At 40.5% G+C, this 15,143-nt stretch overlaps 1 long non-coding RNA gene across 2 annotated transcripts; it reads left to right on the top strand.

The window, feature by feature from the left end:
* The first annotated feature begins 185 nt into the window (after positions 1 to 185).
* Positions 186 to 13,706, top strand: LOC121346892. Of its 2 annotated transcripts, XR_005954138.1 has the most exons (4): positions 186 to 263; positions 784 to 893; positions 1,820 to 2,653; positions 9,062 to 13,706. It is a non-coding gene; the product is annotated as an uncharacterized LOC121346892 (long non-coding RNA). The 2 variants fall into 2 exon arrangements; XR_005954137.1 differs by lacking the exon at positions 1,820 to 2,653.
* The last annotated feature ends 1,437 nt before the right edge of the window (positions 13,707 to 15,143 follow it).

Raw genomic sequence — 15,143 nt, 5'->3', positions numbered from 1 at the left:
ATTAAAGCGACAATCAGCGCTGCTAAGGGTGTTGTTTTGGTTTGTTTAATTTTCTTTTGTACTAATCGGCTTGCTGGAAAATCTTTCACAAACCAAAAACTAGCAGGAAGGAGAACTTTAGAAGTTTCATTAACAGCATGGAAATACTCAAACCGTACCTTGTTCATTCCTTCATATGGCAGATGGGAAATCCTTGTCTATTGCACTGTGCAGCAAAAATAATGTGGGAAAAACCGTCTACTTTGCATGTGAGTGTTACAGAGGTAAGATCACAGCTGTCAAGAACATAAAAGTGGCCCTGTGTGTGTTGTAATGCTGGAAGGGTGAACTGAACGGCTGAGGATGAATTGAGTGGCTGGAAGGGTGAATTGAACGGCTGAGGGTGAACTGAACGGCTGAGGATGAATTGAGTGGCTGGAAGGGTGAACTGTTTGTCCCCATTCTTGCCCCACTCCTCAACACAAAGAGGCTGAATGGAGGTAGCAAGGGATGGGCTCCAAACCAGTCCAGAATTGGGATTGCTCCGGGGTGTGAGCACCTCTGCGCTGCACCACTGGCACCGTGCTGACCGACAGCTGTTAAATTCAGCCTCGGGGTATTCATAAAACAGGGCTTAGGCAATAAAACTGGTTCAGTTTCTGTACAAGGGTCCCTCTGACTTCAGATCACACAGATTCTGCTGTGAACACACCACCAGCACCTGGTCACCATGGCCCTTTTCACCAAAAGATTTCAAATAAGCTTTTCAAAGACCATCAAGAGAAATCTTTCTGTTCTACACAGGGAAACTGAGTCATGGGATGTGTCCAAGGGGCCAAGATAAGAGCTTAGCCAGCCAAATCCCACTCCAAGTGACTCCTCTCCCCTACAGAGCAAGAAGAGCTTCTGCAGCTGTAAGTTAAGTTTTTTTAGGGTCTGTTGTGTTGCAGAAATCCCTTGTCTGCAGATAAGCTTCCAAAACTAGGATTTCCAAGCCCTTTCTATTTTGTTAATTCCCATGGGATGGCTGCATTTTTCCCCTGGACATGTCTGCTCTTCCTCTGTCTGTGGCAATACTCCTGAAAGGCTCTCTTAATTTTACTACATCCAAAAAGGAAAAACTTGAAATTTGAGGCATTCATATTGATAGCTTGTCAAAATCATTTAGAGTAAATGCAACCAACACAAAGTATCAAATCTCTACTTTGTTTTTAAAAAGCATTTAAAAGACTAGTTTTCCTTCATGGCCTCACAGTTCAGATGACTCCAGGCATTGCATTTCAGCAAGCCAAAGAGGATTTTTAATCCGCTTCCACTGCCAGTTGAAGGTCTTGGACTGCAAAGCTCTGAATGTGTGTGTGCCTAGCTACAAAAAATGCCTGCAACTGCATCTACAAATCACAGAGATACATACCTGTGTCCTCTGGGACAACACAGACCACAGAGTCCAGAAGGAAGCAGGCAGTGACAAAATACATACACACCATCTTGGTTGCTGGGATCTTCCAGAGGAAATCAGACAAATGTAGCCTGAATCATTTCTAGGAAATGCTGCAAAACTTTCCTCTTTTAAGAGATTTTTCCATCATAGTCAGGACGCCATTCACAACATCAACTCTTCCCCTTCCCATGTAGAGAAAAATATGTTGCCCCCCAGCAGAGCTTTCTCAACCCAGAGTCCAGACACTCCAGGAAGGCCACCAGGGATTATGCTGTTACACACTAATTACCACAGAAAATGCTTACATAAAACAATGAGAAAGTTAGAACAGACCCAAAGGTAAAATGTGTGGGAACCTTTTGAACAAGCAACTCATCAGAGACTTTGTTCTCCCTGCAGGGATGGAGAAAAGGAGGCCCTGAGTTAGTCATCTGTATTTACTAAAGAAAAAAGAAGCATCAAGCAAATAAGCAAAAAAATCCCACCCCCCCCCGAGCCCACAAAACACAAAAATACTTCTTCATTTTGTGAATTTACATCTGGTGCTCTCCAAAACTGCAATGTCTTTTCTGGGTCTGTTCAGCTGTTACAGATTTCCAAGTCTTCCAAAGAAGGCCTAAAGGCCTTTGGCCTAGAAACTCTGACCTCACGGCTACTGTGAACCTTCACCTAGTTGACTGTAGGAAGCATTAGGAAAATATAAAGCCCTACCAACACTCAGTAAAATTTTCTACACATGAAAAATATGTCTAGCTCAGCACAGGCAAATTTTTCAAGAGCAGGCAACCTGGCAATTAGCCAAAATACTAATAAGGGCCCCCTCCTCCAGCTGACATTAGTATTCAAATCTCTCTCTCCCTTGTTGCCAGGTACATCTGGGAGATTCTATGCAGGGAGCAGCCTAGAATGTGTTGTTAGTATACATAACATAGTATAATATTTTTTGGTTACTGCAATTTCAAGTTTGCCATATTTTTGCAGCTTGGGAGGACTCAGTAGGCCCAGGCCAGGCACAGAGCAAGGACCTGTTGTGCAAGATGATGTAACTGCCCATTTTTACTAAAACCAAAACTCATTCCCTGCCCACGCAGCTTGCAGTGTCAGTTACCACAGCACATGCTGGGCAGGCAGAGCTCAGGAATAGGGAGCTTGGACAAGAACACAGGCAGAGGAGATAGCAGCAAAACAAATCTCACCGGGCTCTTTGAGTCATCTCCTGCCTGGATGGCGAGCGTAAGTCCTAAGCAAATGAGATTTCTAAGTGCTCTGGGTCAGACACCACCAATAACACTAAGCAGCATTTGGGGGTTGAAACTTTGAGGCCAGAGGTGGTGGGGGGTGTTTCTCCAGTAAAAAATAGAGACTGTACTTGGACCAAGAGGGACTGCTCAGATATCCCGGCTTCTGCTCATGATCACAAGGACCTTTTAACTGATGAGTAGTGCAAGAGCCATCTCCTGCTTGCCCTGGAGCACTGTTTATCTGGAAGTGAGGTCTCAGAAGGAATGGATTATTTTATGAAAAACTTGAGCTCCAGGAGATGGGCTGCATTTTTGCCTTGAGCGTTTCTCTCAGTGGCAACCAAGATACAGTTCACCAACAGTTCTCTGGGAGTCTCTGCTCTTCTGAGTCTGAATTTTGGCTGAGAGCAAAATTTCTCATAAACTACACAGAAGTTCACCACCCAAGTGTCTGCATGCAATTTGCATTGAAACCACACTGAAACACTCAACAACAATCAGCTTTGGCAAATAGAAATTGAAAATATGTAGAAATAGTTTAGGTGAAAGGAATGTAATTATGCACTGTGACGAACAGTTCACGAAGGTCAGCACTGCACACAGAGGAAAAATAAAGGAGAATCATGTCATCATGTTTTATGCAATTACTACAAACTACAGCAGATATTTCAGTATTATTTTATTTAGATGGTGGAAATTGTTCTTAAATAATTTGTAGTCTTTTCTGACATAACGAAAAAGCCCAAATTTACTTTATTTAGTTCTCAAAGATGAAATTATGGTAGCCTTTTCTAGATGGAATTTAACATGCATTAACATACATTAAAAGTATCTAAAATTTTGGCAATTAAACCTCATTTTTAAAATTAAATATAATTTAGATTAAATTATCTTTCATGATTTGTATGACATTGCACTGCTGCAAATCTAACGTTGTTGGTAGAATCATGCTCTTCTTTCAAAAAGATCTGAAGTTCAACAGCATCTTGACCTCTGACTAGAGCTTGTAACAGCTGCTAAGAACAAAAATAGTAGATAATAAAAGCCTAATGTGAATGATGTAATGGCAATACCCTGGATAAATATGCCCAAGGCAAGATGAATCCAGTGTCACAGTTGTTTGTACTAGCATTTGCTTTTCTTCAGTAGACAGAGCATATTAAGTTCTTAGCACATCTGTAGTTCTGGTGTGAAACCAGGGTCAATGTGCATTTCTGGGGTTCCTTTCAGACCCAGTACATAAGGAATACAGCAATTTGTTCCAGCTCCTAAGCTGTACTTTTGAGTTCAGACTCTGTTTAAAAGGTTTGAGAACTGGAGGTACCTTCAGGTCAGTTGCTGATTTTGACCAAAAGGGAAGCCACAACATTTCTTAGCAGCCTCAACCAGTTTGCTCTGAGATGGAAGTTACTAAGTAACTATAATTATCTTGGAACTCCTTGCTGAAGTTAAACAGGCCTTTTCGACCCAGGGACGGTAATGCTTCTTTAGGCAAACAGGTAAACAAAGGCACAGAAAAGCAGGCAATGATCCCAGGTCACACCATTAGTTATTATCATATTGGAAGTACAATTCATAGGCCACTGCTTGATCACGAGACCACTACAAGGTTGGCTGAGGCAGACAGAAAGGGTGGGTTTACAAGCTGCTTACACTGCAGTGACAGTTAATCTCTTAAGGCAAAAAAACCCAGTTCTTTAGAAACAATCATGTGTACTATATTAAAATGAAAATAAAAATTTAAAAAGGGGGATAGGGAAAGCTTCCCAGAGGATAGTTTCTGAGCTTGCTTATGGAAAATTACTCATTTATTAAAAAGAGCGATTTATCAGACTAATTTCCTTCTAGTAACCAGAGACCTTTCAAAACTTGATTGCAGCTAATATGCCAGTGTTACAAAGCATTTTATTCAACTATCAAATAAGATAGTAAATACTTTAATCTACTGTTGAGATACAAAGTGGGCTGAGCAGGTAGCAGGGGTGCAGATGAAACTGTGCTATGCTTCAGCTCCTCAGAGAGGCTAAGTCCTGCAGGAGAGATGAGGGAGTCAAAGAATGTGCAGAGGCAGCTCTGCCTGTGCACAAAGTCGCATTACCCCTAACCTAAACAGCACCAGAGAGCTCCATTAAACATTCACACACCAGCTTGCAAGTGGAGATTGTCCAACTAAACAGCTTGGTCAGTGAAGACAAAATGTCACAACTGCCCCACCTCTGTTCTATGCTTTGGTGATGCCTCACAGCTCCTGCCCTAGAAGAACAGAAAACAATAGGACTCCCAGTTCTGGCCTGGGGAAAGGAAGCTTTGGCACTTGTAATCAGTGTCACGTAGCCTCTGGACAGAAGGGATGAAATTGCATGTACCTGTCATGTGTAGCTGGACATAGCGACTCCCAGATGCAGGACTCACCAACCACAAAGTACCTTGCCAAAACACATATACCATAAAGTGGCAGGTTTGTACTGAACCCCTTCAAGCTAAGCAATATTTACTCAACTTTAGCCTGTGATAAGCTAAATATAAATATTTGGTATTGGTATTTTTATTCAATTCCTCCTTCTCTTAACTAATGTCTAGCAAAGCTTGTCCCTATCCTTGGAGATTATTTGGGTACAGCCACTCCTATGAAGCCCTCATTTTTATTTAACACCTAGATGCATTAAGAAGTTGAACCTTGACTTTGCTGGAAACATTCAAAGTCTAGAAGGTAAAATGATTAGTAACAGGAGGAAAAGTAGCTCACATGTTGCTGAACTAAAACATCACATGAGACAGAAGCTCGCAGTTTCCTAGCTAAGATGCTGATCCCACTGGTTTGTTGATCAGGTGAGCTACTTACACCTTTTTGCTGCAATAAGCATTATTGAAACAGACCCAGTCCAGCTCATTACCTCTACACAATTTCAGATGAAGTTACTAAGGTCATGTCCACTTTATGAATGCTGACAATCATTGTTGATATCAAACTGAGAAAGCATGGCTCAGGATGTGGGAAAGACAACTTCACAGCTACTAGGAGGTGTTAAAAATGACCTCATCTTCTCATTTACTTCTGGTACTGAAATAAGCCGTTGATGAAAATACTCCCTCCCCCCCTCCCAGCCCCAGACTGCCAACCTCCTGAAGATCAACACATCTGCAAATACATTCTGCAAACCTCAGGGAAGAAAGCCAGATTGCAGCCTGCCTTATCTCTTCTGACTGGCTGAATGTATTTCAGGCCTCAAGCATCACATGACTGTACATAACATATGAATACAATAACTAACATGGCTTTTATAACAGATCAGCAGGGATCAGCAGTGTTGAACAAACACCCTTATTTGCAAAAGCACCTTCCCAGCCCATGAAGCAGGTGACCTTGTCTCCCAAGGGTTACAGTGCAGAGTTAATGATCCACAAATTAAGGATTTGAAATTTATCCACAGCTCCCCTCTTAACCACACAATTTTGCACCAAATCAAATAAACACTGTCACTGCTCTATAGAAACCCAGTGTTGTAAGAGAGGCCAGAGTTCAGGAGGCAGTGGACAGTGCATTTTCTGCAAGAAGGGATCTGCTGGTGGGGACAAGATTTTATGAGAAAGCATAGATCAGTATCTTGTTCAATGGCCTTTGTTGTACCTCCCACTGAAGAACATAGTGCATATCTCACCGTCTACTATGTGACCAGGTAAGGCTCCACAGTGGCTTGAGGACTCCTAAAGACCAGTCCAATCTGTAAACCATTAGTATTTTCCAGAAACAGGTTTATATACACTGGAAAGATCTGATTGTACAGGACAGAATCCTTTATGCTCTGCTGGATCACTGGATTCACAAGATTTATTTCCACATGAAATGCGATATGGAAAAATCCCCTGTATATGGAAAAATCCCCTTGCCTCTTGCACTCTCAATAAACTACATCCCATATCTCAATGGTGAGAAGGCCTTATTTGCCCAAATATTTATAGAGTAACCTTATGTGCACAGAAGGCAGTACACTTCTGACCAGACCACCCTTCTTTTACAACTGGTGTAGCTAAGTTGAGCTCACAGGGTCTTGTCATTTCCACTTGAAGACCCCCTGAATCTGTTGGTCAATATAACCTCTGGATAAATCCTGTGGACTTTTGATTTTGTGGGCCTGGAACAACATGCACTTTCCTCGCTAGGGAGTTTTTGGCTGTGGCAGTGCATTTACTGCTGTTGAAGCTGGCTTTAGAAGCTGCAGCCTGCCCTAAGAGACTAATTCCTACACATTTGCTGTGCTAGTCAAAGCTTTTGTCTGGCCACAGGACTGACAGGGAGCTCCTGTGGTAGAAGTTCAACAAAGAGGGCAAAACTGAATATTTGAAATCCACTCTACAGCCTGCCCTCTTTAGGAGAAGCTGAGGCAAGCAGGCAGGAATCAAAGTAAGGGAAGGTGGCTTTGCTGGGCCTGCTGGTCATTTGTCTGTAAAAGACAGCAAGCCTGAGCCAGCATGTCCTGGTCTGTCTTGGCAGAAGTTCTTACAGGGAAGCAGCCTAGTCTGTCTAACCACCTCCATTTCCTCCAGCACTTTATCAACATCCATTCCCTCCTGTTTGTTTCCAGTAGGGTCTTTTTTAGATGATTGCTTTGATACAAATGAGCCCTCCTGCAGCAATTTAGAAGATAAAGCCCAGTTGTTCTCATAGTTTCTAACATGGGGTCTTCCTTTAAATATCTCAACCCTTTTGATTCCGGACAGCAAATTCCAGCAAATACTTGAAAATACTCTCCTCCTCTTGCCTGTCCTACCAGCATTAAGTTTTTAACCTATTGTTATCCCTTGAAAACAGGCTACAGCAGCATGCACAACTGTTCTCATGCACTTCCTGAAGTTTAATAGTAGACACACACCAATAACAAAATGAAGGATATACTAAAGAGACATTGAAACAACTAAACAGTTAGAAAATGTACACATATTTGCCTACAGCAGACCCACTTCTGTAACACTTGGGAATCATGTATGATAGTTTCAGGTTCTAATTTGCAAGTGCAAGAATCCTATAAATGTCATATCTATCAATAGGATAACTCTGCAGAGAACTAGAAATGTGTTTTCACTTCTTCCTATTGTGTGTTCCACCATGGTGACATAGGAATACTTTATACTTGGATAATACACCATATTTGTAGGTTCATAGATGCTGCAAGGGAGGAGTTGCTGAAACAAATGCAGCGATGAACATAATGAGCTGTAGAACTGGACCATCTTGCCTTGAATCCTGTTTCACACAGTAACTCATGGCAGAATGTAAGAATAGAACATTTTTGTAGCCCCTCCTGCTGCACCCACTCTACAGTCTAACAGGTAGAAAAGCTCACATCCTTCTAAACCACTCAGTCTTCATTTTAAGAGAAAATTTTAGTAGTAAAAGTCTGAGTGCCCTGAAGAACTAAAGATGAATTGAAGAACAAAGTCTGTTAGACAGCAGGGTAAAAAACACTGAAATATTTTAAAATGGAACATTACAAACACTGAAAACAGTCTAAAGAAATGGGACAGCAAGACACACAGGGAAGCAGGTAGAAGGAGGCAGAGTCAACTGCATTTACGTGTGTAGAAAGTCTGCTTTATAAGAAACAGTTCACTGCTAGGTTAAATCATGGCTTTCCTCTGCCACTGGCCACAATAAAAAACAACAGCGACAACATGAAGAATCCCAGCTTTAGGGATCAAAGGAGAAATTCAGGCACACTGTTTTTTAATATGGCCACACATATCCCCTTTACAATTGTTTTCTCTCTCCCTGTTACAACTACTTATATCTTTGTCTTGAGAGCTGAGAGGTTTGACTAGTGCTTATAAAGCTGGCTGTTTTCAAGGTCCCATTGCTGCTTGTACCAGCCAGCATGTAACACACTTCTTTACACTCAGAGTCACTTTTCAAATCTCAGTTTTGATTACTTCAAGGCTCTGTTTCACGCTATGCTGTTATTTATTTTAATGAACTCTGCCTACTCTATCATTTGGTTCATACTAGGAGATCTTTGGAGCTGTTATGCTGCACACAAATACAGGATGATACAGAAAGTAACCTAAATGGAATGAGGCCAAACAACATGTAATCATGTCTAACAAGGAGGGAGGGGAGAAAGTGCAGAGGGGGATGGGTGGGGAGAAGTGAGATGCACTAAATACTGTGTGAAGAAAACCCATGCTTCTTACTATACATGAGGCCTGGCAAATAAACAGGAGGTCAGCTCTGGCTGAAAGGGAAGAGGAGGGTCGGCGATCAGGTGGATGGACAGTGAAAGCCATTTACTGCATTGGCAACTGATTTTTTTCTAGTGGCCTGTTTTCACAAGGGGGCAAACATAGTTCTAGAGAAAAACCTCTGCAAGAAATTACTCCTAATTTTTTTTTCTGCATTTTTTTGCAGAAAGCAGAAAAGGGAAAAAAAGTACAGTTACACCAAGAAGAGAGTCTCCAGACAGCTACCTGCTTCCTAATCTGCTTGTTACCTGAAGACTAAGCCTTCTCAGTTCTTTGCACTAACTAGAGTCCTCTTTACCTCTCTTCCCATAAAAATCATATTAATTTCTTACTCTTTAAGTGAAATGAGTAGGCAGTGATTTTATGATGTGCTTCTTGGGCAGAGATAGAAATGGGATAAACTTCTGAGGCAGAAATAACACAAAATTTGTTTCCATGTTTGCAGAACAAATGGATGAATTTAAGGGAAGGCAATATAGTCACAAGAATATTTCACTGCCCATGCTAAATAACAGAAAGGTCTCTGCACTGTAGTAATTTGTCCCCAGGGGAAATGATAATGAAATAAATACTACACAGTATTTGTTTAACTCAGGAATGTGCAAAGAGAAAGAAGAGCAGGAGATGATGAAGCCTAAGGAAGAGGCTTTACCCCTTTTAAGCCAAGAGGTTTTTACCCCTTCCTCGTAACCAGCCACAGTCATGGAAGCACTTTATCTTGTTCTCCGAGTTCTTGGACATGAACCTCTAACTAAGCATACCAGAACTCCCCCTACTGAGGAGCCATCACAACCACAACTAAATACTTGGGGAATTTCTTTGGCAAAAGACTTCTCTGTTGGAAAGTGATGATTTGTTGAAAACAAAGCTTTCTGTGGAAAACTGTCATCTTCAACAAAATGTTAGCTGGAAGATGTTCCTCTGTTCACAGTGCAATTGCTTGGCAAGACTAGGCAGATCCAGCATCCCTTCTGGGGTCCTTCTGCACCAGCCATGCACTGCATGGACAGACAGACAGACAAGCACAACCCAGAAAGGGGAGCCTCTTTGGTGAGAAGGCCAGATTTAGAAGAAGTGTTTGAGCCTGGCCCTCCCACTGGGCTACTGCTATAATGAAAGGGAATTGGTTCCTATCACAGTCTCTTTCTCCAAAAGGTAGGCTTAGGCACTTTGTTCTTCTTTTTCAAGAAGAGAACAAACAAAAAGACAAAATCACCAAACTTTTTATAAAATAGCACTCTGTTTCCACACTCTAGTTTTAACACAAATTACATAATTGCACTCACACTAGGGCTTGATAATTATTTTGGCTAAAGAAAACTAAACAAGGACAAAACCTTGTAAGCCTTGTGATAGCACTACATTTAGAAAGATTAAGATTTAAAGTCTTTAGAAGGATAAGACTTAAAATGAGAGACCCTTCATTGCTCTCTACCCCCCCAGCCTGAGACTGGATCTCCTTGCATGCAACACTTCATTATCAGCACTGTTTCAACAAATCAGTGGAACAAGGGGCAAGCTGAGTTTCCTGACTAGGGAAGCAGTGCTTTCTGATGGTGTTTAAGAGCCCTCAAAGTCTGCCTAAATGTGCCAGATACTCCTTTTAAATTATGTGGCTACAGTAAGATTTTGTTTCCAATAATCTAACTGCAGGAAATGTTTTCTTTTAAGCCAGAGGAAAGACAGAAAGGCCCTTTCTGGTTCTTGAATCTTTTTATGCTGTCACAAGCAACTGCATTGTTTAAATCCTTTCCCAGAGATCTCAGACCCTGTATATGCCAAGGGCTTATAAAACACAGCTCAGCTGCTTGGCAAATTCTTAGTGAGCTCAACCTGGGTGTGTTCTTGTCCATGCTCATGGCTGTAGGGTTGGGGCCCAGGGCTGAGGAGCTCAGTGTCCTGCACTGTGCTGCCTTGCTCAAGCAGGTAATGCATGTTTTACTGTAGCTGTCCTGAGTCTGAAAAGAACTGTGCCTCTCCCTGATTCTGTATTTCCAAGGCAGCATCCTCATCTAGCTTCAAGTCCCTATCAAACTTAGACAAAAAACAAATGAAATAATTACCTATTGAATACATATATATATATATATATACACACACACATATATATATATTCTACCAAAGAACAAGCAATTTTAAAATATATTTAGCTGATTTTTTGGAATCCATAAGCCATGGAAACAGGATATAGACAAAATCTTACAGATGCTACTGGCTGGAACACAGCTGAGTGTAAATTAATTGAGATTCTAAGCAACAAGGAAGGCCTGTCCACAAACTAACTGTGAGCTCACAGCCACCTTGACCCAAGTCTGCAGTTAGGGTTAAGAGCTGAGCCACAGCCATTTCAAACACCATGACATTATCTCACCTCAAGTCCTTTTGCTAGTCCAAAATAAGGTTTATTTGTGGATTGGTATTTTGTGACTGACATTTTTATGTACCTTATTTTCTGTTGTGGCAATGACTGTTGTAGCAACAACAAGTGATAATGCCTTGTACTTCAGAGTTTGCTGATGTATAAGCTACTCCAGAGGCAATTGCCCAGGGAGAAAGCAGCAATGAGCCATGCATTAGCCATGTAGAGAGCATTGAGAAGAGTTAGAGCATGCTGCTGTGCCACCAATCTTCTCAGCAATTAGAAAAAGAAGGGTTGGCAGAGATACTGGGTCCCCGGCAGTGTTTCCCGTCAGGTTTTTTGAGCTGTAAAACTCAAGGGCTAGAAAAGGAAAAAAAATTTCAAGAGCCACTTGGTGTGAGGAAGGGGCTCTTTGCCAAAGCATAGGTCAATGGAAATCTGCTGTGACCAGAAGAGTAAGTAATACAGAGATTGCCCCCATGTCACAGTGTCTGCTAGCATAGTGACTTCCAGCATCCACATCACCACTTCTGACTGACAAGGTGACCATGACTCCATCAGCAATGTGTACACACCATGTTTGGTACTGTCCTAGATGTAAAACAGTTTATGTAGAAAAGGAATATTAAACCTATCTCCCCAAATAGCAAAAAGAGATTCTTTTCCTAAAATATTGATGCTGAATGTCAGTTTGATGCCAATCACTGATTTTTAATTATTTTTTTATTGCTCCACAAGACTTTTCCATGCAAATGCTAAGTGTTCCAATTGCTTAGATAATCCAGTCTAAATATGTATAGACTTTGTAGGAAGTAATGGCTTGGTTATAGCTTTTACTAATGGTAGGAGAGAGATCCATAATATAATCTTGTAAGACTTGACTCAGTCGGACTTCAGAATCAGATTTTGGCACACTTGTCATCTCTGTATTTAGACTCTTTGACATGGATTTACAGCCTTTTAAATCTGTTTCTTCCCAACTTTCAGTCTAAACATTTCCTTGGATACACAGAAATATCCAGGACAAATTAAAATACATGCACTGACTAGCTGATCACAGATAACTTCATCTGGTAGTCAAGAGGAATATTCCTATTACACTGTTGTTGACAAATCCAGAAGCAAAGATTCTTTATGAGAAAAATGTGCTGCTAGCAGTGCAGGCTTGCCAGAAAATCAAATTCTGTGAACATAAACGGCTTGATACTGAGGAGAAATAACATTTAGGCCACTATTGGAAAGCTACAGTGTTGTGGTTTTTTTCTTTTTATCACTCAAAAGAGAGAAAAAAGGAACTTCAAGTCAAGTGTCTTTGCACTAAGCTAAAAGAAATTATTAAAAGGGATTTTTTGTTAGTTTGGTTTTGGTTTTTGGTTGGTTGGTTGGCTGGCTTGGTTTTTTTGGTTTGTCCTTTATATGGAATCTATCTGGAGAGAATGGCATTGATAAAGTGTTGAAAAAACAGAAAGCAGACTGCCTCCTATAGTCTGTATGTCCCGTATGCTTTTATCTGCACCAGTAGCAAGAGGAACAACTTCAGGCAGCCAGGATAATATCACTGTCACTTCTATGGTATGGTCACTTCTGTGCAAGTCCCTCTTTGAAAGCAGGTACCTATGAAGTAGTACAACTCCACCAGACTTCACTGGATAGCACTAGCTTACAGCAGCTCTGATTTTCATCCTTGTTCTGTGACCACCAGTATGCTAGTAAACAATGATAAGAGATTTAAAGAAAAGACCAATGATTTTCTGTAGTCATTTCAGGTTTTCTTGTACTGTGCTTTTCCAATTTAGAGATGACTTCCTTATTAACCCAGTTTGCCTTGTGGTATCACAAATAATCGAGGTGCTTTTCTCTGCTCTGCTGGTCTACCACTCAGTACAAAAGCTGCATATGCAATTGGATGACAAAAACTTATCTACTGCAGAGTAGCAGCAGGCAATCCTTGGTATTGACCCTGTGATCTTTACCAAGTTGGAATTGCCATGGAATTGATTGAGGTGTGCAGAATTCACCTTTAAAGTTCATACATGAACAGAAACACACATGAACAGAAACACACGAGTAGGGACTCTCACAGTCCCAAGAAAGGTAAAATGTAACATCATATGCTAATGCAAGGATATCAGAAATTAAAGTCCTTCTACAAAGAGCAGAAATTAACTATTATTTTGTTCTGTTCATTTATTTTCAACTAGGTATTTCCCCAACCCTTTATTATTTTAGAGTATAATGAGAAACACGCTTCCAAGCCTATATGAATGTGATGTTTCAAAAATATATTCCCCACGTAAATTAGAAGAAAAATATAAACTTCATTGTTTCATTGCAACTATTCATTTTGTCTTTTTTTTCCCCCAGTTTAAGCTCCCATTTATGTGTTTCAAATGCTACAAATTATAAAGGAATTGTTCAAAGTAGATGTTTCAATGTCAAAACCTTTCCTGTAAAAATCATTGTAAAAGAAAAAATGTGATAGGATAGGCTCAGAACAAGCTTTCTCCTGAAAAAAAGGTTAGATTTGAATGAATTATCATTTTACAACACAGACATTTGAATAAGAAACTTGTGATGAATTAATTTCAATAACCTCTCAAGAAAAAATCCTTTTACTATCTGTAAGCCTGGAATTACTATGCAAGAGTGCTGAAGAGTGCTAGAGACAGGAGACAGGTATGTACTCAGAGCCACCTGGGTACTTCTCCTTCATGACTCACTCTGGAAACCTCAAAGGAAGCACAGAGAGAGTATTCCTCTCCAAATGACAACAGAACAATCCATGCCCTTGACAAATCAGGTCAGAACAAAGTAGGCTGCTTCATTTTCACTTGTTACTCCAATATCCTTTTGCATGCTTTTCAACAAGACAAGAAGAGTACATTACATGGCTTTCCCCCATCCACATTATCCTGTTCTGCATCTCTATTGACAATACATGCTGATGAGTTAAATTCTTTCCTTAGAGCATGACTGTATATGGAGTTGTGTTCTCTTCTCCAAGAACGTGAACAGGAAGCACATTCTGAGTCTTGAGATTCTACTCATCAATTGTGTATGCCACTATTATAGCACTAAGCTGTCACAAAAATAATAGCTTAATTACATTTTCATGATGAGAAGTTTCCACTAAAAACGATTCAATAATGCATTATACTATTTTCCATGCTTATGACCTGGAAGATTGTAAAATATTATCCAGGTTACCTTTCAGACCTCATGTTTATCACTTCCATTCATCTGTGAAGAGATAACTTTCCCTCTTACACAGCTAGGACACCTTATAAACAAGGTACCTTTCAGCTCTGCAGCTCAGAACTGACAAGGGCTACATATTATACTCTGCTGTTCATTAAAAAGAGAAGGGAAGAAAAGCATGCATGACTCCATGAAATGAACAGATCACACACATAAGGCCACAGACAGCAGTGGGAATACAGTTGTTTCCATGATCTCCTGTTTTGCCTCAGAAAGCATGTTAGGAATACAATTAAGGAAATGCTATGTGCCCACTTCTATTGAATGTATAAGTTTAGCATTTCTTAGAGACAGGCCTTAAAGACTATAATTTCTATAAAGGAGCAATGGAAAATCAGTTATTTAATTTCTTAAACTACAGTAAAATAAATTACTGTTTCTAACACCACTCAAATTGGAGCAGGTCAGATTCTCCCATCTTTTATTGGGCATAAACAACCCCAAACAAAAACTAACTTATGATGATTTCTGCAACAAACAAGATCCTGCTAAAGTTAAATGCATGTGTTTTTCTGTGTAACAATGCAGGTTTTTTCTACTAGTGCTGATGCAAATGATTGTTGTGGGTCAAACATACCCTTCCATGAAGTGTGTCTGTTTTGGAAAGGTGTGAGTAGAGATGTAGATGGAT

This window comes from Onychostruthus taczanowskii, unplaced genomic scaffold (genome assembly GCF_017590055.1).
Source record: "Onychostruthus taczanowskii isolate IOZ18803 unplaced genomic scaffold, ASM1759005v1 scaffold86, whole genome shotgun sequence".
NCBI lineage: Eukaryota > Metazoa > Chordata > Aves > Passeriformes > Passeridae > Onychostruthus > Onychostruthus taczanowskii.
The sequence above is the reverse complement of the archived record's forward strand: the minus strand, read 5'-3'. Positions and strand labels throughout refer to the sequence as shown.